This window comes from Zootoca vivipara, chromosome Z2, assembly GCF_965207765.1.
Source record: "Zootoca vivipara chromosome Z2, rZooViv2.hap1.1, whole genome shotgun sequence".
Lineage (NCBI taxonomy): Eukaryota > Metazoa > Chordata > Lepidosauria > Squamata > Lacertidae > Zootoca > Zootoca vivipara.
The window spans coordinates 13888756-13914858 of NC_142585.1; the positions used below are offsets into that span (position 1 = coordinate 13888756).

The 26103-nt window shown below is 43.7% G+C and overlaps 1 long non-coding RNA gene across 3 annotated transcripts in view; it reads right to left on the minus strand.

Moving 5' to 3' along the window:
• Positions 1-220: 220 nt before the first annotated feature.
• LOC148686567 (uncharacterized) overlaps positions 221-26103 on the minus strand; it is a 34167-nt gene continuing 8284 nt past the window's right edge. The window contains exons 1-3 of one of the 3 annotated variants that reach the window (XR_015948784.1): positions 13074-13240; positions 8715-8872; positions 221-1926 (exon numbers count right to left, since the gene is read on the minus strand). This is a non-coding gene — a long non-coding RNA (uncharacterized LOC148686567). Of the gene's footprint in view, positions 1927-8714; positions 8873-10603; positions 10703-13073; positions 13241-26103 lie in introns of those variants that run through there. The other 2 variants (XR_015948785.1, XR_015948786.1) reach the window with 2 other exon arrangements.

Below are 26103 nucleotides of genomic sequence, written 5' to 3' on the forward strand. Positions count from 1 at the left end.
TTTTCTGCCACAGCATGCTGCCAACATTTTACTTTACACACAAAGGAATATACCATACAATTATATAAAAATAATGTGTAACTGCTTCACATACAGCACTATCAAAATCTATCAGGCCTTTCCCCCTTGCTGTGAAAATATTACTGCCCTCTTCCTGCACAAAAGATCCTGTGGAGCCTTTGTTTCTCTCCACCCCCACCCTTACCCCACCCTGCTTCCCTGCCCATCTTAAATAAAATGCTTGAGATCTCAAGAGTGATTGGAACCCAGTGGAAATCAGAGAAGCTTTTACATATGAACTGCATTTTTAATTATGACTTGATGGGACTTTTTTTTAAAAAACAACAACAACAACAACAACAACAACAACAACAACAACACCCCTGCAGTGAGGAGAAAGAAAACCAGACAATATTTAACCTGGGCTTTACAATTCCAGAGAGAACAATGTCATGCAGTGTCAGGAATGGGGAGAAGAAAGAAATAGGGAAAAAAGCTACAAAGGGTGAAAGGCACAGAGAGAGATGGAGACAGGGACTGTTCAAGAGAGATTTTTAAATGTAGCTAATTCATGTTTCCTAAAAGCAGTTCCCAATTCGCATTGCACATTTTCTGGGAGAGGAGAAAACAGTACCTGATTCATGTTACAAACCTCTGGCATGGACCAGAAAGGGATGAAATGTTATGGACAGTAACAGAATCTCAGTCTGCAGGGCTGCAATGAACCTCATATTAAAATAATGAAGAGCTCCTTCTTGTTGGAATAGACCAGGAGTAGTCAATCTTTTTATACCTACCACCCACTAATGCATCTTTCTTGATGGTAAAATTTCCTTACCACCCACCAGTGCTCGATGGAAGGAGGATTCAACTTGTTCCATAGAACCGCTGAAACACCCACTAGGAGGGACCAGGTTGACAACCCCTGAGGTAGACAATATTGAATGAGATTTCAAGGTTGAAGTAAACGAATGCCCAACTAAGAATGAAACTTAATATAGCAAGATATTTATTCTCAATGTTGTATTTGTGGGGGAAATCAGGAAATAAGATATTGCACATTAGAGGAGTCCCTCTTGATATGCAGGGCTTGGGCAAACCAGTGCCAATGTTAATAGATCAAATGAATGGGAATGCAAGTTTTAGGCCTGATTCTGGGGTATGGCTGTGCACTGGATTTGGCTGAGCCCCGAGCCAATTTGGAAGGATTGGGCCATTGGTTGAGCCAGCCATGGATAATTGCAGGTCAGGTTAGATGGTCCAGAGTGATCCAGGGCTGTCAGGGTATCAGGCAGGAAGAAGAGGCAGGCATTGGATGGGGAAACCCACAAAAAAGAAAAGGGAAAAAAAGGCTGAGATCTACATAATCACTGACTGTGTCTTTTTGGGAGATGGTAGGAGCTCACTGTCACCTGATTCAGGATTTCCTGCAGAGAAACAGCTTGAGAAGGAGCACCATACAGAATTTAACCCCCCTGTTCTTGTTTGGGTGTGGAGAAGGTTCAGCATTTCCTTGCCCTAATTAAAACTGTAATAAAACATAGCCCTGCCCCAAACTGATGTGGGGCCATTTATGGAGTGGGGTGAGTTGTCCCTGGGTTGGCCCAGGGTAGTTCAGGCTGATTGAGGTGCCCATATAGTGGCCATAGGGCAGATCAGAAGGCTTTGCACAGCCCTAATGGTAAGCCATCTTTCAAGACAGATGCTACAGACTCTTCTGATCCAGTGTGGAATCTGAAGGGATGTACTGTCCAATCCTTGTGTGATTGTTTCAAATCAAGACCTAACCAAGATTAAAGGCATACCAAGAAGCAGAGGAACTGGCATGTTGTTCCAGCAACTGTCTGGAGCCACCTCAGAGCACAAATGATTGAACATCTTGATGTTCGGTTGATGCCAGCATGAATGGGACCTGGCCAGGCACGTCTGTGAAGATGAAAACATAATGGGTCAGTGCTTCTGGTTGTTAACCCACCCAGGAATGGCTGTGGGAAGGATTCCTGCATTGCAGGGGGTTGGACTAGAGGACCCTTTGAGTCTGTGATTCCATGAAAACCTGTTTGACGGATGTTACTCTCCCCTGATACACTGGTGACTATTCTAGGTACAAATGCTGCCTGCTCTGGTTCAGGCTCCCCACCCCTACCCCACCCCTGCGTGACCAACAGTCTTATCTCACCTGATGAAGCCTTGCATGTGAACCATGAGGAGTGGAAACACTGTTTTGGCGTACTTTATCTTTGTAAAATACAGGTGTACTTCTCTGGGATAGTCAAATCTTGCTGTGCCCATTTAAAACAGTTACACCATGGGGAAATTGCTTCTAGGTACTAGGGGTGTGTGTGCATGAATGTGTGAAGGGTGCTTAAACGACAGTGCAGCCTCAACCATGTGAGAGACCTGACTGGGACTTTCCCATCCAATCTGTATTCTCAGGGGGAGCAAGAATGCACACCAGTGCTAGCTGGTGGCCATTGTGACTGATGGGATGGATGGAATAGAAGCCAACAGGTGCAGCCAACAGGTAGAGTCAACTAATTCTAGCTTTGACCTCATCCTCCACTTCGTTGAGTTCTACAAAGGCCAGGTATCTTCAACTTTTTAAGACCCCAAACCCCATTTTAACCCAAACAAGCATTTTAGGATGCATTTGTTAATATTTTACCATACTATATTTGCATGGTAGTAGTGCTCCTGTTGTGACCCACCTTAGATCAGGACACAGCTCACTAAAGACTAAGGAGGACAAGGAGGACAGGATGTAAGTAATAAGGCAGGCAGGTGGGTCCTGGCTAGTATTGCAGGAGAGGTGTTCAATTCACACTAACAAATCAGTCTGTACAGGTACTAATCCTATAGGAAACAACCATGTGAATAGTCCCACAAATGTAACCAGAATGTTCATATGGAACCTGAGGATACATGGGGAAGAAGCTCAAGGAAGCAACCTCCATATGGATCATTGTGCAAAAAGGACCTAATTCAGAAGAAGGGCTAAGGACAAAAATCTATGTGGTCTGGATTTAAAGGTAAAACTCAGAAGCTGAACCAACGGCTAATATTCACTCTACAAATAAAACAACACCAGCAAAGCAAGACAATGACTGTAAAAGTAATTGTACTAAATAATGAAGAACCAATAAAGAAGGCATTTTAATATCAACAAGCATTTATTAAAAATAAAATAACAGTTCTGGCGATGGAATCTGGGAATAGGAGATGGAGATCATATTTATTAGAATCTCAACCTTGCTTTGGTTGTTGTTAGCAAGGAGAGCTGTGGTTGCCATAACAATATGATAAAACTCCATTTTTGTAATCAGCAATCATCCAATTGTATCCACCATTCTGCCCTTTAAACTTAGAAGTTAAACAGCAGTTGTGTTTGTCCAATAAATCTTGCTATAAAGCACACATAAAGGTGATGGCAAATGCTAGGTGAAGTATATCATAGCTGAGAAACTGAGTGTCCTTCACTCCATTACCATGACAATTTCCCTGTTTGAAATGTTTTCACTCTGACCATTAATGAACATGAATTTATTCTGGGACAATTATACTGCTTTTTTTAAGAGAGAGGGAGGGAGGGAGGGAGGAAGAGAAGAGAGGAGAAGAGAAGAAAAATAGAATGGCAGGGATTTGTTTAGAGGAACAAAGGTTCATGGAAGGCAAGTAAATCCAAACACATCTGCAGTGGGTTTAAAATGTCAAGGACGGTTGGTACTATAAATGAAACACCATTTTGGAACATGGAGTGTGCAAGGCACAGCTGAAGAATTAGGATCGACCAACAGCAGAATGTTGTGATTTACTTTTTGCTAAACTGCTCCATTTCAGACTGCAAAAGGGAGCATGTATGCTGCCTTCCACTACCCCCCCCCCAAAAAAACAGAACACTTTCCTGCATATAAGCAAACAATTCAAAGTTGGGAAAGGGAAAATTCATATATGCTACACCAGGCATCCCCAAACTTCGGCCCTCCAGATGTTTTGGACTGCAATTCCCATCTTCCCTGATCACTGGTCCTATTAGCTAGGGATCATAGGAGTTGTAGGGCAAAACATCTGGAGGGCCACAGTTTGGGGGTGCCTGTGCTACAACCTGCCTTGGTTCCTTCCCCCAATCTGCAGAAAGCTGTATTTTTCATGGTAAATGATTGAGGAAGGCTTCCAACCTGTGGTACAATATTGGCAGTGGTACAATTCAGGCAGAGATGCACTATAGTCATACCTTGGTTATTGAATGGAATCTATTCCAGAAGTCTGTTTGACTTCCAAAAACGTTTGACAACCAAAGCTCAGCTTCCAATTGGCTGCAGGAGCTTCCTGCACTCAATCAGAAGCCGTGGAAGCCACATTGGACATTCAGCTTGCAAAGAACATTAGAACACTCACTTCCGGGTTTGCAGCGTTTAGAAGCCAAAACGTTCAAGTCGCAAGGTGTTCGGGATCCAAGGTATGACTGTATACATATAAGGCATGCAGCGCTGGTGCTAGGGCTTTTTGCGCCCTAGGCTAAATCACCTTCAGGCGCCTCCCCCCGGCACATGCGTCATGACGCCGCTGACGCCGCTGCGTCCCCTCCATAGGTGGAAGGGCGCTGAGCTCTCATTTTGGCTCGCACGCCTCCTGGCTATGGAGGGGACGCTGTGAGCTCTTCAGCGGCCGCGGCAGCAAGTGAGCGGCGGCGGCGGCAGCAACAGCGGCTATAGCTGAAGGCTTCGGCTACGGGCGCTGCCGCCGCCGCCCACCCGTTGCTCCCGGCGCTGGCAGCAGCGCGGGCAGGCGGCGGGCAGGCGGCCGGCGGGCTCGACAGTGCCCCCTCCATTTCGGCGCCCTAGGCCATGGACTACTTTGCCTAAATGGAGGCGCCGGCCCTGAAGGCATGGAACACCTATGTTTCTCCAAATGTTGTTGGTTAGTAGTTATAGATGCTAGGAATAGTAGCCAAATAACAGGTTCTGCAACCCTGAACTACATGATTCTCCTGATTTGAGTAGCACAGCTCTAATCTGGGATTAATATATAGTGGTCTGTACTGTGTTGTACTACAGACGCACGCACACACTAAACCGGATCAAAACCACAACACTGGAAAGCTTTAATTGTTACTCAGCAAGCTTAATAAAATTGCCCTTTTGGTCTCTTCTATGTCATATAGCAATGATTGTGATGATGACATTGATGATGTGGGGATACTGAGGTTGAAAAAAATGGTGCAATGGGCCAGATCTAGTTAGGCACTCATAAGAACATAAGCAAATCCCACCTGAATCAGTCCAAACGTCATTCCAGTTTAGCATCCTGTTTTATGCAGTAGCCAGTCAGATACCTATGGGGGGCCCACAAGCAGGACATGAAGAAAAAATGCTCTTTCCCAACCTCCTGTCGCTTCTCAGAACATGTTGCCCTTTTCAATGGAGGTAGCATTTAGCCATGATTACCAGGAGTCACTGACAGCCTTATCCTCCATAAATTTGTTTAACTCCTTTACCAGGATGCCTTACAGAAGCAAATTCCATAGTTTAATCATGTTCTCTGTGAGGGCAAACTGCCTTTTACCCAAATCTCCTAGCATTCACTTTAAATGGAATCTAACATCATGAAAGAGGGAGAGTGAAACATTACTTTTCTCTGTGTGATGTGCACTAGGAGCTATAGCCCTGCTTGTTTTGCTCGCCACCCTTGCTTACCCTGTCTTTCCAGCCCTGCAACTCTTCATCAAACCCATTCCTTTATACCTCGCCAAACCCTCCTCACTTTACACTTCGTGAACCCCATTGCCCAGGCAAAGCCCCCTTACAGCTTGTCCAAACTGCATCCCCTTACAGCTCTCCCAAACCATGTCTCTCTCCCCATAGAGATCACCCCCAACAGAGACTACCCTTCTCAGTTTGCCCAAACGTCAGCCCTAGGAACAGCCAGGATACATTTTTGGAAAGCAATGTACGCCAATATGAAATGTTTTTGCATGTTGTTGTTGTTTTACTGATATATACATTCATTCACTTTCCCCTGGTATATGCATGTTTGTACATATTACTTGGGTGGAGGACTGCATTGCACAATTTGGAAAAGTGTGAATTTTGAAGGATGACTTTGTTTCAGTTTATGTATTGTTTTAGAATGTGTAAATTTAGAAAGTTTGCCTGTAAATATGAATTGAATTTCCCTCTCATTCCTTCTCCAGATACCTGATTTTGTCCCTGCTGGTATCCGAAGTCCAACGTTACTTGGGCCAGAGTGTTAGAGGAGCAAGCAGTGAAAGGGAGGTTAGGACCCTGAAATTCCCCACTCTCCACACACTCTGACATTGAAGCTCTGTCCCTAGTGTCAGAGGCATAGATTCAGTCTTTTCTATGACCCTTGAGATGCCCATAGTAATGCACCCTAAGGCTACTGAATGAGTTCTGCTTTTAGATTAGATTTAAACCAGGGGCCTCATGTGCAAAACCAGCACATTATGCCATCTTCCACAGAATATGGACCCCTTGCATTTATTATGAAATTCATTAAAGGCCAAAGCCTAGCATTTTCTACTTTACTGTTCCTTCTAAACATTGCAGGGTGGGGGATGATAACTTTAGCATCTGAAACTTCAAAGTATAAACAGCTGAAGGTATACATAAGGCAATTATTTTCAGAAAATGCAGTAAAAGAAGAAAATCAATGTCTTCTTTTCTAATAGTAACATCTCATAATGTCAAGGGTCAGGTTTTCATCTCAGTTCATTAGATGTAGATCTCATCATACCATGATGTATTTATCTTTAAAAAGTAATGCCCTTTTGATTATGTGTCATGGATAAAATCTTATCTTTGTCTTGGAAGCATGAGAGTAATGGTGACTGCTTTATAGCCCCCTGATCCTTGGCAGTAGTTCATCCAATTACCTGATGGTGATTAAGATGGGTCATTTTCTTGGGCTCCTCTACCACCATTTTAACTAAGAGCCATAACTTGCAAACATCTAGTGGAGTCATTGCCTTTCAGACGCAGCTATAATTCGGAAGTTGAGCTGTATCGCTCGGGATGTTTGAATATCTCTGTTCATTGCTTGTAATAAGTTTTCTGGAGAGAAATGACCTTATCAAAAAGAAGCTGCCATCTGCCTATAGCACGGCTGTGCTGAAACCTGTCCCCTAATTTCTCATAGATTTTCTCTCTTCCCCCCCCCCCCTCCACAAACAAGTTTCTGGGGCTTTTCTCCCTCATTTGCAGAGCAATTAAACCTTTCTTTAAAATCTCATAATTTTGTTGGGTGAGGAATTGAAATTACTTTATTATTCTGACAATCTGGGTTTCTGTCAGCTGAGGATCTACCTGGTGGCAGCTGCTATAAATGGCCATTTCAATTTTGCACAATGACCCCAACATAGCAGCATAATTCAAAAGGTAAGGTAAAGAACCTTTGGACGGTTAAGTCCATTCAAAGGCGACTATGGGGTGCCAAGCACATCTTGCTTTTCAGGCTGAGGGAGCTGGCATTTGTCCACAGACAAATGTGGCAGCCTGACTAAACCACTTCTGGTGCAACAGAACACCGTGATGGAAGGCAGAGTGCACGGAAATGCCATTAACCTTTCCGCCACAGAGGTACCTATTTATCCACTTCTACTGGTGTGCTTTTGAACTCCTAGATTGGCAGGAGCTGGGACAGGGCAATGGGAGCTCACTCCATCACATGGATTCAAATCACCAACCTTCCGATTGGGAAGCCCAGTGGTTTAGACCAGTGGTCCTCAACCTTGGGCCTCCAGATGTTTTGAGACTACAATTCCTATCATCCCTGTCCACTAGTCCTGCTAGCTAGGGATCATGAGAGTTGTAGGCCAAAAACATCTGGAGGCCCAAGGTTGAGGACCACTGGTTTAGACCACAGTGCCACCCATGCCCCATGTAGTAGTCTAAGGCAGGCCAGTCTGCCAAGAGGATCCTCAAACTGTGGGACATGCCTTGGTTGCCTTCAAGCTTCCCAGAGACAAGTTGTTGGCCACTTTGAAGAACAGAATCACTGGACCCAATAGATCCATAGTCTGACCCAATAGGGCTCTTCCTAAGAGTCATCACTACAAACATCTTGGGAGAATGGAGTACAAAACATTGCAAAATACACCTTTCTAATGGAAATTGATACTTTTGTGCTATCCTCCTGAAAGTAAGTGTTAGAAACAGAACAGCAACCTGAATGGAAGCATAAAGTTGCCACTGTACTTTGCTATTTGCACTCCTTCTTGGAACTGGTCATATAATACTTAGTAAATAATTCATTCCACCACATTATTCTTCTCACTGCGCACCCATGTTGCAAGAAGCTGCGTGAGTATTCCCCCACCCCTGTGTGTGAAATCGTTTCTTAAATAATTGATACCACATCGTTATATATTTCTGTAAATAAAACACTGGCCTGTGTGTATTTTTACCTTTACTTCAGTGCTTTATTTTAACCATGCCATGGTAAGGATTATTTTCTTCTTATCCAGCCTCTGTGAGATTCTGCAGTTAGACACAGTCTTTTATAGTTAAGGGGGGGGGAATCTTTTCCAAGCTGAGGTTAGCTTGCCTATTTTGGCAACTTCCCAAAGCTCACATGCCACCCTGTGACAAAGTTCTCTGTGTGACTTACAATAAATAAGCACAAAAAACAATGTAAATACAAAATTAACCATAAAAGCATAAAATCAAAAGCAAGAAATACAAGAAATCAAAACTCACATAGGAAACTGCCTTATTCGAAGCTGCCTTATTGGTGAATATAGCTCAGTATTGTCTGTACTGATTGGCACCAACTCTGTCATCGGCTTCACCCACGTAAAAATTGATAGCTGAAAGATTTAGAAGAAAAGATACGTCCAAATTCAGCACTCTTGCCCCTGAAATGGTAAATAAGAGCAAAACTGAAAAGGGAAGATCTGGCTTTCTCGAGCCCACATGTCTCAATAATAACAACAACAATAATAATAAATCAATGAGAAAATGTAATGAGTGGTTATAAGAATCAGAATACTGCTTTGTTTCATGTTTAGTTAAAACAATGTTTTACTCTCAATACTGTATTTATTAAGATGAATGCAAAATCTCAAGAGGAAAAGCAGTTAAGAATAAAACAGCTAGGAGTTCAATCACACCCACAAAAGGGTGCTGAAAGTTGGCCCTGTAATATTTCACTGTGGGGAAAATGATTAAGGGGAAATATGTTGGCAAGTTTCTAATATCTGAAAAAGATGACAAAACCAATAGGGGAATCAATTATCCGTCCTTAGACACCAGGAACAGACCGAGAACTTATGAGTTTCTGACTACAGAAAGGGAGGTGTAACTTAAACCTTTAGGATAGATGAGAACAGAATCAAATAACTGAAACAGAACTTCGTACATGTTGGGTGATCAAACTGCACATGCGCATGTCAAATGAACAGCAATCATGCTGATCGGTTGTTTGGTAAGGAAAGGAGGACATGGGTAACTTAATTTCAGTCTCCACTTGCCTTTCCATATAGCTGATTTTCTACACAGAGGCTTTGCTCTGGAAGTTGCCTTATACTGAGTCAGATAGTCCAGCTACCAGTAGTTTGGTATTATCTACACTGACTGCCAGTGACTCTTCAGGCTTTCAAGCAGAGGTCTTTCTCTGTCCTACATGGAGATGATGAGGATTGCATGAAAGGCAGATGCCCTGACCTTTCCAAGTAGCTTGATCATGGAATGAACCACACATAAAATATGTTTGTGTATGTATTTCCTTATCCAGCTGGCGCTGTGGGCTAAACCACTGAGCTTAGGGCTTGCTGATCAGAAGGTCGGCGGTTCGAATCCCTGTGACGGGGTGAGCTCCCGTTGCTTGGTCCCAGCTCCTGCCAACCTGGCAGTTCGAAAGCACATCAAAATGCAAGTAGATAAATAGGAACCGCTACAGCGGGAAGGTAAACGGCGTTTCCATGTGCTGCTCTGGTTCGCAAGAAGCGGCTTTGTCATGCTGGCCACATGACCTGGAAGCTATACGCCGGCTCCCTCTGCCAATAATGCGAGATGAGCGCGCAACCCCAGAGTCGGTCACAACTGGACCTAATGGTCAGGGGTCCCTTTACCTTTTTAAGCTTGTTTCATCACACATCTAGGTATGGTAGATTCTATAGGCCCTGTCTGTGAGAGGGTTGCATCATCATGCATGACATAAGCCCACCTCACCCCATTCTGCCCCTGCCCCACCACTGTTCCATCCCATCCCATGACCAAAAATTGTGTACTCGTTGGTGGTCACGTCCCAATCAAATGCACGCAAACTGGTAATGTAATCCAGTACAGAGTTTATCAGTACATGGATGGTATTCCATCTTCTACCTGGATTCTCCCAATGCCTCTCCGTTCAGCAGGTCATTTTCATACCACCATATAGATTCTGGGACACAAGGAAGGCAGGAATAGGGCAAGGGCAAACTGGCATGTTTCTTGAGAACAGTAAGGTGTTCTCAATAGAATAGTAACAGTGATGGGCACCAGTGCTGATAGGTATTTTCTACCTCCACGGTGGCACGCAGTATGATTTGGAATACTAGATGTTAGAGAACATAGCAGTGCAGATTTCTCTTGCACTTGGGTCTTACTTAATGGCTTCCCATAGGCATCCAGTTGACCACCGTGAGAACAGGATTCTGGACTAGATAAGCCACTGGCCTGATCCACCAAGGGTCTTCTTGGGTTCTAAGGAAAAACAGCATTTGAAGAAGCCTGTCCTCTCTTTCTCTCTCCGTGAAAAAGAGAAGCAAACATATTGCTTCTCCCCACAGTCACCATTTTTATTATGTCTGGAATCTACTGTTTCCTTCTCTCCCCCCCCCAAAAAAAATCCCATAATGTTTTGATGTTAGTTCAGTGCAAGTCTTTGAAAAATTAAAATATGTTCAGTGTCAAGCAGTTCTGTTTCCTGTCTGATCTTAGCAAGGTTATAAATCACTCTTCCCCCTGGATACAGCATGAATTTTAGTACCTGAATAAGCACACATTTTGCTTGTAATATGCAAAGTAGAAAAGTTGGTGGCGGCGGGGGGGGGGGGGAGGAGGAGTTGATGCTGCTGTACATTTCTCTTTTCTTTTCATTATGCAGTTTCTGAATGGTGTAAATCAAACCTGCCGTTTGCCCCCACACCTGGAATAAAGAGGCAAGACGCATGTCTTCGGCAATCTAAGGCCACATCTTTTAACATTAATGCAGGAGATCTGCAGGTTATGTCAGCTATGCAGAAATGCAGATAGGAGTGACCTTACGACCTCCGCTGCAATGTATTTTGATGCTAGGGAGGAACAGCATTTGATGCCCCTCCGTCCCTCAGAGCCATGGTGCAGAGTATCGAAAGTCAATCACAGGTAGGTAGCCGTGTTGGTCTGAGTCGAAGCAAAATAAAAAAATTCCTTCAGTAGCATCTTAAAGACCAACTAAGTTTATATTTTGGTATGAGCTTTCGTGTGCATGCACACTTCTTCAGATACCTTCTTCAGAAAGTCAATCAATTTATTTTGGCACAAGGCAGAAAATCCCCAAAAGCACTCCTCTTCCTCCCTGGCAGTAAAAGTAACTAACAATTGGTTGTCCTATTGACATACCCAAAACTACCTGCGTGAGGCAGCCACCTCAAACTCATTAAAGGTAGTTCCAGCCTGATCAAGTTTGGCTACAGATGAACCTGCCCGTAGTTGGAAGCAGTTTTTCGCCTGCTTCTGCTACAGCTTGCCACACCTATGGGGATGGAGATTCTCTTGACGCATGATCCTTGCCAAATTCCCAATATTCTGAGTGGGTGGACAATATATTAATAATGCCCCACCACCACCACCACCACCTGAGGTCACTAGAAACAGAGGACAGGATCACACTTCAAAATGACCTTAACAGATTAGACAACTGGGCCAAAGCAAACAAGATGAATTTTAACAGGGAGAAATGTAAAGTACTACACTTGGGCAAAAAAATAAAAATGAAAGTCACAAATACAGGATGGGTGACACCTGGCTTGAGAGCAGTACACGTGAAAAGGATCTAGGAGTCTTGGTAGACCACAAACTTGACATGAGTCAGCAGTGTGATGCAGCAGCTAAAAAAGCCAATGCAATTCTGGGCTGCATCAATAGGAGTATAGCATCTAGATCAAGGGAAGTAATAGTACCACTGTATTCTGCTCTGGTCAGACCTCACCTGGAGTACTGTGTCCAGTTCTGGGCACCACAGTTCAAGAAGGATACAGACAAGCTGGAACGTGTCCAGAAGAGGGCAACCAAAATGGTCAAAGGCCTGGAAACGATGCCTTATGAGGAATGGAAATTGGTCCTGTCCCAAAGAGGGGGGCAGATGGTTTAACCAAAAGCCTAAGCCAACACTCAATTTAAATTGTATTTAAATAAAGTTGTGGCCAAAACAATGCCAAAAACCCAAACCTAAAATATGTGTCTGTTGTGAGTTATTTGGGGGATTTCGGTCAGCCTCGTCACACAAATTAAAAAATGATGATTGTTATGATGATGCCTTCTTTCTTACTTCCAGTCCAAGGGGTGACATGTTTTGCAGGTTCTTCCTCCTTAGTCTCAGTGTTGCCCCATGTGGAACCCAGCAGGGAAGATGAGGGGCAAAATTAGAATTAGTTATATCTGCCTGCCATTGGTTCTGGTACCACCTACAGTTGTGCTCCCTGCTTTCCACCCCAAATGGGCATCAGCCAGCACTGCCTATTGGCTGGGATGCATTCATTTTGGAGCACATGCAAATCAAACCGGTTCATTAAATGCTATAAACACATCTTTGCCACACATACAGTTATCAAACTTGCATGGGTTCTCTCCACTGATGCTGCTGTTGGTTGGGTATTTTATTTTAGGTGGAGGTTTAATCACATACAACAAGGTTGGCTAAGGGAGAATAGGTGATGGTTTTTCAGTGCTGAAATTGGTGTGATTAACCTGCACTTGGTATGAAGCTTAAACTCAAGTGGCCCTTTTGAGCCCCCTTAATAGCAGTACGATTCTGTGAACTGGGAAAACCGGAAGACCAAAAAGCTAATTCAAACTGCCAGTCACTTTTCTCACCTCTGACTCCCATTTGGTTCCTTGCTGAGAGAAACACATTTATTTGAAGCTGCTCCTTGTTCTGGAGAGATTTGAGGAATTCTTGGACGTCCAAGCCGCAAAATGACATTCAGTAAGTTGCTCAACAGCAGAGCATCAGTGACAAGGTTGGTCCAGTAGAAGTTAAATCCTCCATAATTCAATGTGCAAAAATTAGGAAAGTGTTAATCCGCCCCCCTTCCCAATGAATTTTGTAAGAATATTTCTAAAAGTCACCACATCTGATTTTTTTTACTGGATTAGGGTTTCTCTTTCTCCAAATTACATGGTTTTATATTCAAATGGAACAAAATGTTCCACTGCTCCAATTATCTAGTCCCTCCCGCAACAGAACATTGTGGATGAGTAGCATGTAGGATTGCAGCATGGCTAGCCCAAGGCATTTGTTTCCTGAGTCAAAGGACATGAGGCCACCTCCACTGGCAGAGGAAGAGGAGTGCGGGGGAGCACATCGCCCCCGGCAGAATGATCCTGGTGGGGTGCCATTGCGGCAGCTCCCCACCCGTGCTGGGCACCACGCCCCCCCACAGGTGGAGCACCACACCCCTGGGACACACGTCGGCCCCTCCCCTGCCTGCTCTCCGCCCCCCAGTGCCAGAGCATGTAGCTCCACCACAGGCCACCTCATATCATTCTATGTACAAAAGCCCAGTAATTTGATGGCTGAATCTTAGTTCAATGTTGAAGACTAAAACTGAAACTAGGGGCAGCAGGAGTTCGGTAGGCGGCTTGGTATCTCACTTTGCCTAATGAAAGGGTAAGCCCTGATTTTGTACATGGCAGGCCCGGTATCAACAGTCAGCTCAACTATGCACTGGCTGAGAACTGCATGGACCCAGAAGGTCCCTTACCAGTCCAACTAGCAGAAAATGCAATGCCTCGACCTAGTTTCATAAAACTATAGATTGCATTTTGGGTAAACGAAGTTAGTGGACAGCCACCACACATGGGAGCCAATCTCTCTCTCCCTCTCCCTCTCCCTCTCCCCCCCCCCTCTTTCACACACACACACGGGCATCTGGGGACACAGTGGAAATGGTGGTGAGTTGTGCTGCTGTCGCATATAAAAAATGCATGTGGCTGCACTACACAACCCCATTGGAGGGACAACTCAAGGGGGGAATTGCTAGCACAGTGCTGGCACCCCCCTTTAGTTTTAATCATAATTTTTACTGCTGTCCAGGAAGACACAGATAAAAATGAAACACTGCACTAGCATTGTGATGCACTCATAAACGGTTGCATCAGATTTTTTTTTTCCATTGACCGTGTTTTGCCAATTTAAATATATGCAATTTGGACATATGCACCAATCTGCATGTATTAGATGTAGACAAGGCAGGTAATGCACAGTTTAACAATGGAACAAATAATTCAGAGGAGTATGGACTTTGTGGAGAGGCCAGGCACTCATCCATGGGGGATGACTTGGCTCTGGGTGTTCTAGATTTGATGCCTGAGAAGTTCAACTATAAATCCCACAGCGAACTGACCTGATCTGCATCTTCTGACCTAATGAGAAGATTGAAACTTAATTACCTTTCAGTTTTCACACTTCTTTTGTGATAAAGTTTTCAGCTCAAAAACATGCCCAAATTCATAGGGTAAAATACATTTATAAACATATGCATCAAGATAAATTCCATATTTAAATATGTATTTTGTGTTACATGCATTTTCTTCTCTATTTTGCCTTTCTGCTACTACTTCTCCTGCCAATGCCAACAGTCTTGTTCATGAGACAAAAATGGGCACAGCGGTGAACCCATAGAAAATCTGAAATGTTATAATTTAGTTTATTGTAGGGTTATCTTTCTAATTGGGGCAAAGTTGACTATGGAGAATCTTAACATTTGTTTTGTTTTTGCCTCTTATTACTGGCTCAGAACCTCTGACATCAGATGGGTTAAAAATATAACCCAATTAAACCAAATAGTTTGTGAATCAGTCTTTCAATATCTGCTGAACAAAACTTTTATGTGTAGTTAAGTGGTGGAATATTCCTCAGATGGTATTCTCCCACACAGAACTCTCATTTACAAATGATCCATCTTCCTGTTCAAAATAAATTATCTTCTCCTACTATTGTCTTGCTAAACCATTGTCTCTAGGGAAGGGCTAATTTGTGTTAGTGGAGTGGCTGTCTGGTAGAGTAAGAATAAGAAAAGATCTTAGCCTCTTCTCGCCGTACCTTCAAATCATCCTCCTATTTGTTGGCTGGGGCATCTGTCATGGAGAATATTAGGCTCTCTGAGACAAATGTCTCAGCCATTTGTTCAAGGTAATCACTTGTCCAGTCTAATTTTATCCAGATTGCAGCAATTCTGAATGAAAACTATTAGCCAGAGACAGAAAAGGTAATTGTTGTAGTGGAAAGTATGTCAAATTCGAGACTGAACCTGACAACAAGGTGGCCATTATTCGTACTGTGTTGAGTTGGGAGGGGGTAGATTTTAGCCTGGTGTGCGCAATAAAATACAAAATAGTGATTTCCCCCCCCCTTATGTAGCTTCACTCTTCAAACAGATAGCCTTCAAAGATACAAACATTTAGGTTTTAAACACAATAGATACAAAGCATAATTTAGAAACACATGGCACAAGCCAGCTAATGTGTATACTGCCTCCCCCCCCCCACTTTCTCTGCTCACATGTAACTGTCCTGAGACCCCTGGGTATAGGGTGGTATAAATTATAACAATAACAATGATAATAATAATGTAGAATACAGAATTCTGAGAGGCTTTTCGTGCACACTTTTTATGCAATACAGTCATACCTTGGGTTGAGTATGCTGCGGGTTACATACTTTCGGGTTGCATACTTCTGCCACGTGTGCATGCGCAGAAACATTCTGCGTGTTTCACGTGTGCACAGAACCGTGCTGCGCGCTGTGCGCATGTGCAGAAGTGCTCTCTCAGCACTCCGCGGATGCGCTAAAGCGCCACTCAGGCTGTGTACTTTTCAGGGTGCGAACGGCACCCCGAAATGGATTGAGTACGCATCCCGAGGTACCACTGTAGAACAATTTTCTTGTCCCTGCGTGGCAAAATGCTTCAAGCAAATTATAACCTCTATGGTTATTTTAAAGGCACAGTAACAAAGTTCTCCTTTGTCTGATTAAAGTCCCTCTAGTGGTATGTTGAGAGAGAGAGAGAGAGAGAGAGAGAGAGAGAGAGAGAGAGAGATTAGCATGAGGCATCCTGAAGCCTTATTCCTGTTTCTGCTGCTGCACTGAAAATGTCCCCTGCAGTTGCCTGTGTTGGAGAAAAGCAATTGCAATTCCTTTTCTTAAGCTTTTATTTAATGCTTGTATTCCTTTAAGCCACAAGAGGATACTGTCTGTCTAGCAATCTAGCCAGCACTCACTTGTAGCTTCTCTAAGTTAACTCCACCCCTAAAAGCTGAGCCATTTTGTTTGTTTATTTCTCTCCAGACAAAATGTCTGCTTTTTCTTTCTTTCAGTCCTTTTGCTCCTGTGAATTGTTCCTGCTTCTGCATGAACAAAGCCTTTGAACTCCAGAAACTGTAACTGATACTGTAATTACAATCCAATTCACACAAGCCACAAGCTGCTTCTCTGGGTGCCAATGAAAGGACTTCCTGCAGCCACCATTCTGCTCTTCATTATGCCCTGTGCTATCATCAACACAGAGTGTCACAGTTTCCTTTCTCTGTTAGAGAGGTCCACCAACAATCAGCAATGTAGGTTACTTCAGAACCCCAAGCCTGCTTCAGGGTTGTACAGGAGAGCTGGCAAGGGTGTTATCTCTGCAGGAATTGTCAGCAACTTAGTTTGCAGAATATATTGCTTGGGCACCTTATTTAATTAATTCTTTTGCACTCCCAAAGTTTACGCTGTCTCTCTTATTGTCCCCCACTCTGCCCCTACAGAGATGTGTAGTTTTTATCACTCACAGTCTCTGCTGAACAGTCATGGCTTCTCCCAAGCAATTCTGGAAACTGTTGTCCTTTATGGGTGTTAATAGTTGTTAGGAGACTGCTTTATCCCTCACACAGCTACAATTTCCAGAAGAGGAATTGATTGTTAAACCACTCTGAGAATTACAGTTCTGTGTGGGGAATAATAGTCTCCTAACAACTCTCAGCACCCTTAAAAACTACAGGACAGAGAACTATTCGTGCCTAAAAAGAAAAAAAAAAGTATCGTCATTCTTGATTGTCCTTTTACTAAACTGAAAAAATGTCTCAATGTGCTCTCCTGTCCTTCTAGGCTCTATGTTACCCATTTTGAGTTGGGGTGGGGAGAACTGTATTCAACATTCCAACAGATCTCTCGTGTGCAGCTGCATGATAGATTTATGTAAAGGCAGTAGGATACTGACAGTTTTATTTTCAGCCCCTTCAGACATCCCATCTCAGTTCCCTCTCAACACAAGTTCATTTACTGTTCACCCTTTCTTCTCTCCCCACGCTTGTCTCTAGAACACTGCCTAAAAACCCCATCTCCTCTTTATTGTGGCAGTATTCTCCCTTGGAGTCTTAGACCAGACTGACTTAGTTGCACCTACATCTCCTTGAAATTAATGAAGCTTAAGTCACAACTTCTTCCATTAATTTCAGTGGGACCCAAGGTAATCTAATTTAGTATGGATCTAACCCAGGGGTATATAAATTGTATATTGTACCCATAGGAATAGTTACAGGTAGGTAGCCGTGTTGATCTGCCGTAGTTGAAACAAAATAAAAAAAATTCCTTCCAGTAGCACCTTAGAGACCAACTAAGCTTTCGTGTGCATGCACACTTCTTCAGATACTGAGGAATAAATAGGAATACTGAGAGTTTAAAGAGAGAATAGTGATTTCTCCAAGCATGCCCCAGTTTGCACAGATTTTACACCTATATACGTCAGGGACACAGCCAGTTGCGGCATTTCAATACGTCGAATCTGTTGGCTTTTGTTTGTTATTTCCTTACTTGCAATAACAAAAAATAGAGAGAGATGAAATCAAAGAGGGACTTGACTCATAATGCTGTGATCTGCAAACATGAAACCAGACTTCATTAATACCCAAAAATGTATTCCAAGCATAAACCATTACATAAAATGACAGAAAGAGACTAAGAGGAAAAAATGAGGGGGGGGGCCTCATCTGAAGGTAAGCAGCTCTCAATTTACCTAATTATCTGTCTGGGCGAAAGAAACCTTTCAATTAAACTTAAGGGTTTGGAAGTAGATGAGAGAGAATTTTCAAGGGCAAAACATATCAGCTCATTTATCTTTAGAAAGGAAACAGATATAAGTGAAAAAAACTTGTCATAGTATTTTCCCCCTTTTACGTTTATTCCAGATTTACCGAGGCCACCACCATGTCATGTCCATCACAGATCATTAAGGGTTTTTATAATACCCCTAAATTTTATGAGCAAGGTGGATTATTGCAAGCGCAGTAACCCATTTTTAACTTTGTACTTTCTGAAATAAGGGTATTATCTGCAATCTATTTTTGATTGAATTTCAAGATTTCTATTATATATAAAAAAGCCTTACATCACTGAAACATGTATTATCAGCATTTCCCTGACCCCTTCTGCCCCTCTATTCTCGAGCAGGAGATTTGTTAGAAAATTCCCAAATAATTTTATGACATTTAGCAAATCATCTTGCTATTAAAGGGCACGTTTCTTTGTTTGGCAAGTAGGTGGATGAAACTGGCATTGAAAAGGGCACATTTCTCCAAAATATTTAGGCAATCATAATGAAAAGAGAGCAGAGCCAACACACACACATCCTTAAATGTGTAACAGCAAATTGTATAAAATGAGAAACAGACAGGTATAAGCTATCAGTCAAGCAACATACAGAGATGTTGAGCACGTCAGTGTAACAGCAGGTATTCTAAGATATGCTTCCCAAGATCCCTTGCAACAACCAGGAACATTTATTGGAGCAACTTGTGTGGTTTTTTGGGGAATGTTTTTAAAAATATTGACCCTGGATATGAGACACAACAATAAAACTGCCACTGAAATTTCTAAGACAAATCCTGACCTCTCTCACCAACAAAGAAACACGAACAAACAACAGAGAACCTGCACAAACGACGCTGACGCCGAACCCCTACACATATCAAGAAAAACAGAAACATCGGCAATCCACCACACCCAACTCCCCATCCCACCCACCTCTTTCCCCCCCTTCCTCATAATGTCTCATTCAACAAGTAAAATTGATGTGTAAAAATGATGCATGGAAAAATGAGACATTGCACTACCTTTGTAACCCAAAAAAATCTTTAATAAAAATAATTATGAAAGGCTGCCTAGGGTCATGTTCCTCAAATTTGGTTAGGGCAGTTTGGGATTTTCCTGGGAAGTTCATCTAGCCCTTTGCTCTTCACTTACATCATATGAGGTTTGCATGTCGAGGTCCCCAAGCCACCCTCAAATAAATCACACATCACACAGAAATTTAAATTTAAGGTTTTTGGCATAATTTTGGCCACAACTTTATTAAAATACAAATGTGAATGGTTGCTTAGGCATTGGTTCCAACTATCTGTCCCCGCTCGGGGACAGAACTGACATCCGCCCGCCCGTGGAAGTCAGTAAAGGGAAAACATTTTGGGGAGAGAATGGAGCTGGGCGTCAGACCCTTTGCCTCTCCCCTAATGCTTCCAGGGGCTCTTGCGTGGCCCTAACCCCTTGCCGGGGATATGGACAAAAGCATGGCGAGCCCCTGGATTCCTTTAACGGAATTCCCCGTGCAGCAGCAGCATTGGAGGGGCAGGCACAGCCACCCACTTCCCCTCCAGCAACCAATATTTTAACCAATGCCTAACTGCAACCTTACAAGTTGTGATGATTTGCTACACAATAGGCAAAAACCAAAAGGCACCAGCCAATCAGCAAAATGGAAAAATTCCGACCAGGCCCCTGCCCCAAAAGCAGATGACCCCATGACAGGCACAGCAAGGTCAAACGCAAAAGCCATAAGTATAGGGAGGGTGGGAATGTGATCCGATGCACACAGCGAAAAGAGGAAGCTCAACACTGCGTGCAGAGAATGTATAGCCTCTGGGCTGTCCATCAAAATTGGCAACATTGAAATCTCCCCAACAACCCAGAAGAACCCAATCACAGTCATGGCCATCTAAATGATCCTGCCCAGCAACAGAGGGGTGTCTTGTCAGACCCCACCGCAACACATGCTCTCCATGAAGGAGAACACACTTTGTCGGCACATTACACTGAGCACAGATAAAATCTGCTTCTACAAATGTACAAGTGTTTGTGTGAAAGTGTGTATATATGTTTATCTGTGTAGCTCTACTGTGGTGTGCATAGGTTGGCTGGTATCCGTATATCTCAGGAAACAGCAGTCATTGAATGTAATATATGAACAACACTATAGTCAAGATGTGTTTGTTCCATCAGGGATTTGAGTGTTCATTTGAGCAGATTTACTTACTTACTCACTCACTCACTCACTCACTCACTCACTCACTTACGGTACTACCCTTCATCTGTGGATCTCAGGGCAGTTCACAACATAAAAATTTATTAAACAGCACCTTTGTTGCAGACCTTTATCTGCTACACCTTCCTCTCTTTCTTTTTTTCTTGTCATGTCAACATTGTGTAACCAGTTACAGGGTGAATTCAGTACAGTACAGTGGGAGAAAAGGTTTTGGAACATTTTTATCCACCCTGGAATAGCTCATTCAATAGAGCATAAGACTCTTAATCTCAGGGTTGTGGGTTGGAGCCCCATGCTGGGCAAAAGATTCCTGCAGTGCAGGGGGTTGAACAGATTACCCATGTGGCTTCTTCCAACCCTATAGTTTAATGAGTCTATGATTTATACACACTTTTGCCAGCTGTGACCATTCACAATCCTGGCCACCAACCAAAGAATGTGATCTTGCTATTCTCTATGATTTAATGGGTTCTCCAATCATGGAGAACACGCGTTGCGGGAGGGGAATCAGGATGACCCTGGGTTGCTAGGCAGATTAGGCAAGATGGCCATGGGATGACTGGGCATTTTGGTGCTGTTTTTGGGTAGAAAGGATTGTTGCAGGTTGGTGTATGGGTCAGCCCCTAGCCTATAAAAACCCACTGTGTGCCTATATTGCTTTCACTTTTGCCAAGCGCTTCGGATCTCCTGCCCGGTCACCTCCTTTTTTAAGGGTGTTTTGCGAATTGACATTGCTGTGCCGGTCATGGGGTCGCCTGTCTTGGGATAGGGGCCCGGTAGGAATTTTGCCATCTGGCTGATTGGCTGTTGCCATTTGGTTTTTGCCTACTGCATAGCAAATTGTCACAACTTGTAAGGTTGGCAGTTAGGCATTGGTTAAAATTGGTTGGTAAGAGATTGGCTGGAAAGGGGAGTATGGAAAGGCTGGAAAGTTACGCTAAATTGCTGCTGCTTATAGAGGTATTCCGTTAAAAGAATCCTGGGGGTTGAAGGGTTCTCTTCAGTACCCCATTAGGGGATTGGGCCTAACACAGAGCAAATTGAGCCTCGGGGAACATTCGATGGAGGACAAAAGAAGGGCCTGAGGTACCCGGCTCCGTCCTCCCTCAGGGAATGTTTTCCTACTGACTTCCACAAAATGCCTAGAGGAAGTCAGTGCAGAATCTGTCCCAGGGTGGGGGACAGATGGGTTAACCAATGCCTAAGCAACCACTCACATTTGATTGTAATTTAATAAAGTTGTGGCCAAAATCAGGGCCGGCCCTACGGCCAGGCTGGGTGGCGCACGGCGCCGGCCCGCCAGGGGGGTGCACCGCAGCTGTGCCCGCCCACCCGCTGGCCGCTCTTCCGTGCAGCAGCGCCCTCGGCAGTAGCGATGCACGCTGAGCCCGCCTGCCCATCGTGCAGCAGCGGCCTCTGCAGCCGCGCTGCACCTGCCCGCCCGCCAGCCGCACTGGGAAACAGGGCAGGGGAGCGCCAGAGGGATCCGTCGCACCACGGCGCCAGGACGCCAGAGGTGCTTAAGACGGCCCTGGCCAAAATAATGCCAAAAGCCTTAAACTTAATTAACGTGTGTGTGTGAATTTATTGGGGGGAATCCGGTGACCTCAACGCGCAATGTTTATCCTGGGTTGAAAGACAGAGAAATGAATAATAAAGGTAAAGGACCCCTGATAGTTAAGTCCAGTCACGAATGACTCTGGGGTTGTGGCGCTCATCTCGCTTTACTGACCGAGGGAACCGACGTTTGTCCACAGACAGTTTTTCTGGGTCATGTGGCCAGAATGACTAAGCTGCTTCTGGCAAACCAGAGCAGCGCACGGAAATGCCGTTTACCTTCCCGCTGGAGCAGTACCTATTTATCTACTTGCACTTTGACATGCTTTTGAACTGCTAGGTTGGCAGGAGCTGAGACCGAGCAACGGGAGCTCACCCCGTCGTGGGGATTCGAACCGCCGACCTTCTGATTGGCAAGCCCTAGGCTCAGTGGTTTAGACCACAGTTCAACTTGAAAAATAAAGTTAAGAAGACTGAGTTCACTTGAGTCTTGATGATGTATCAAAATCAGAGGTTTTTGCCTGGAGACAATTGATGAATGAAACAGCAACAGCAGCAGCAGCAGCAGCAACAACAACAACAACAGCCTTGCGCAATCATTCTAGTTGGTCTCAAGGGCTACAAACAAGTGGAAGGGAAGGAAGCACACCTACTTTTTACTGTACTCCTCATGGAATGCACAAAAACAAACAAATTTGCACAGGGTGGAGTGGGAGTGGGACAGGATAGCATATGAATGCTGCTTTTGTATCTAGAGATGGCACCTCTAGTTTCAACATGTGTTCTTTTTCTTTGTGTGTTATAGTAGAACATAACAACAACAAAAACCGTGTTCTGTTAGTTCTCTAATGCTTCCTCACCCCACCCGCCCCCGCACACCATTGTAATATGAAAAACCACCCCAATTAATGTTTGCTGAGATTCTAGGCCCCTCCAGGCTAGTTGGTTGTGTGTGTGTGCTCAGCAACATGTCATCGATCAACTGTATCAATTTCTGTTCCAGATTAATTAACCCTGAGTGTTCTCTGAAAAGAAATCAACAATGAGTAATACATAATCACATTGCTTGACTTTAAATATTCTTTGAAAGAAAGGGGGCTGGCAGGCAGTGCACAAGTTTTTATATTCAAATGATGGGTTGCTAATGCCAAGGTCCATCTAAGCCTGTCACAGATGATATCTCAGAAAGGATTCTTATTTTATTCTTCATTATTATTATTTTTGCAAAAAGGGATTTGATGTCTTCAGAGGTTGCACTTTTAACTTTCTTTGAAAACAACTTAATTAAAAAACCTTTGCATTAAAAATAGAGCTGTCAGATAAATCCTTGTTAAAATAGTTTCCAGGAGATAAATAATTAATGAATTTCTCCTCTCCCCCCCCCTCGCCCCCCGAGAACTCATCATCAACCATGAAATAAACTTCACAGTTTACTATAAAAATGATCAGAGAGGGATTAGGTAAGTATTCAATTTACTGGAAAACTGTTACAGTATATCTCTGAGACAGAGAAAGCAAGCAGACAATGTGACTATGGATGTAATGAATCCGAACAGTGATAGAAATTCAGTGAGTGTAGCATCATTAATGTTAATTTAGTGAATGTTAAAATCACCAAGGGGAACAAATTTGCCAGCATTAAAGCTGATAATGGATAAATAATCGAAAGAATTTTATACTAAACATGACTTGGAACGGGGCTGTTCTATCTTTCCCCTAGCTCCCTGTTCTCTGTGATCCACTATTAAATGAAACAATATATAGCAATATGGATTTTTTTGCCCTCTCCCCCCAGAAAAACCCTTAGAGAAAAATGTTTTCCATACCCACTTGATTGACTTGATTTCTAGCAGTAAATTTGTGTTGTAAAATGTATTTTAAAAAGAAAAGGAAATGCACAGAGAACATTTCAAAGGCTGTATCTCTACCAGCTTATTTCTTTCACACCCCCAGGGAGGCAGAAAGAGGGGAAAGGATGGAAATGATGGATGAACAAGGAGGTATAGCTCCGAATGCAGGGTGGAGGAGGCAACTAATACTGGAGACTGCCACCTTCATGCCCTGCTTGGAAACAGCTGTAACTGTTGAAAATGGTTACTGGACCATTGATTGATCCATGAGGACCAGGAATGGGGGGGGGGTGGCTCACTCCAGATGTTTGCTGGGATTCAGCCCCCATCACATCTGATTACTGGCCGTGCTGGCTGGGTCTCATTCCATTCTTCAGAGTGCAACTCCTCCTCCAGTCTTTCTCAAAAGGACAACCACAATGAAAACTGTCTAGCTAGGACAAGGATGATTTATTTATTTTATTGCTTTTATATCCCACCTTTCCTATGATGAGGTCAAGGTGGCATGGATGGTTTTCTCTCCCCCCCCCCCATTTAGTACTCATAAGAAATTAGGCGTGGTTGCATCACTGGGAGCATCATATTATGGTGCTGCACTAGCACGTATTTCCCTTCTTAGTAACCAATCAGGTATGAGGAGTCAGGAAAGCAGTGCAGCCCCACCCTGCTCTACCCCACCCCACTCACTGCTATGTTATTTCAGGCCATTTGGTTAATGCAATGTGTGTGCTTACAAAGGAAGGAAGGTAGGAAGCGGGGCTTGGCCCAATGGTAGTGTGGCTGATGAAATCATCGCTATAGCCCCTCTTGTCTCTGGAGCCCAACACTAGAGGTTGTCTCCAAGGACCCAGTGAGAGCCATTGTAGTGTAGTGGTTAGAGTGCTCATTAAAGACCTGGAACACCGGACTTGAAATCCCCATCCAGCCATGGAGCCCACCAGATGGCCTTCAAACACTCACTGTTTCTCACCTTAGCATGCCCTTATTGTGAGGATAAAATGGGTGAGAGCAAACAATATATGCCACCTTTTCAGGAAAGGTAAAATATAAATGCCTTAATGGATTTTTGTCATGGGTGACCTTACTAGAGAGACTGGAATAGGTAATTGTGCTCTGAAGAATGAGGATTTTAGCCTCTGGCACTAAGGCTGCAATCCTATGCATACTTAAAGGTAAAGGGACCCCTGACCATTAGGCACAGTCGTGGATGACTCTGGGGTTGCGGTGCACATCTCGCTTTATTGGCCGAGGGAGCCGGCATACAGCTTCCGGGTCATGTGACCAGCATGACTAGGCCACTTCTGGTGAACCAGAGAAGCGCACGGAAACTCCGTTTACCTTCCCGCCGGAGTGGTACCTACTTGCACTTGACGTGCTTTCAAACTGCTAGGTTGGCAGGAGCTGGGACCGACCAACGCGAGCTCACCCTTTCGTGGGGATTCAAACCGCCGACCTTCTGATTGGCAAGCCCTAGGCTCTGTGGTTTAACCCACAGCACCACCCGCATACTTACATAGGAGTAAATCCTGTTGAATCCAGTGAGACTTACTTCTGAGTAAACATACATATGATAGCACTGTAGATATACAGTATACTTTAAGCAGGGAATAGCCAATAAGCAAAAATTAGGACAAAGTAGGTGCAGTGATTTACCGGAGACAGGGACCAGAAAACAAAAACTGTTACTGTAAATGAATTCCACTGGATTAGATTTGGACTTTCCCTCCAGCACTACTGTTGTAACACTCAACCATCTCTACTGGATTAAAGAGCAAATATTACCAAAAGCTCCAGTGAAACATTTGGTAACCAGTGGCTACAATTAAAAGCAAAGGGATTTTCCCATTTTATGAGCACAGAAGATTACTACAAAATGCCGTGGTAAGGAATCAACCAGTTAGAAGTTGTGCATGGCTCAAGGTTAAAGAAGCAATAAATTCCACACCCGTAATATCTCACCTGTTTGACTGAGGGTATTCTGCAATTCTGCGCAGTAAGAAGAGAAAAGAAAACACGGTTGCCTCACTTGTCACCATATAACATTTTTCAGAGAGAATTTCTCCATTAACAGCAGTGGAGACCTAAAGTCTGAAGGACAACAACCAAGTATTCCAAAGGAATACAGGAACCTTGCTTATATTGA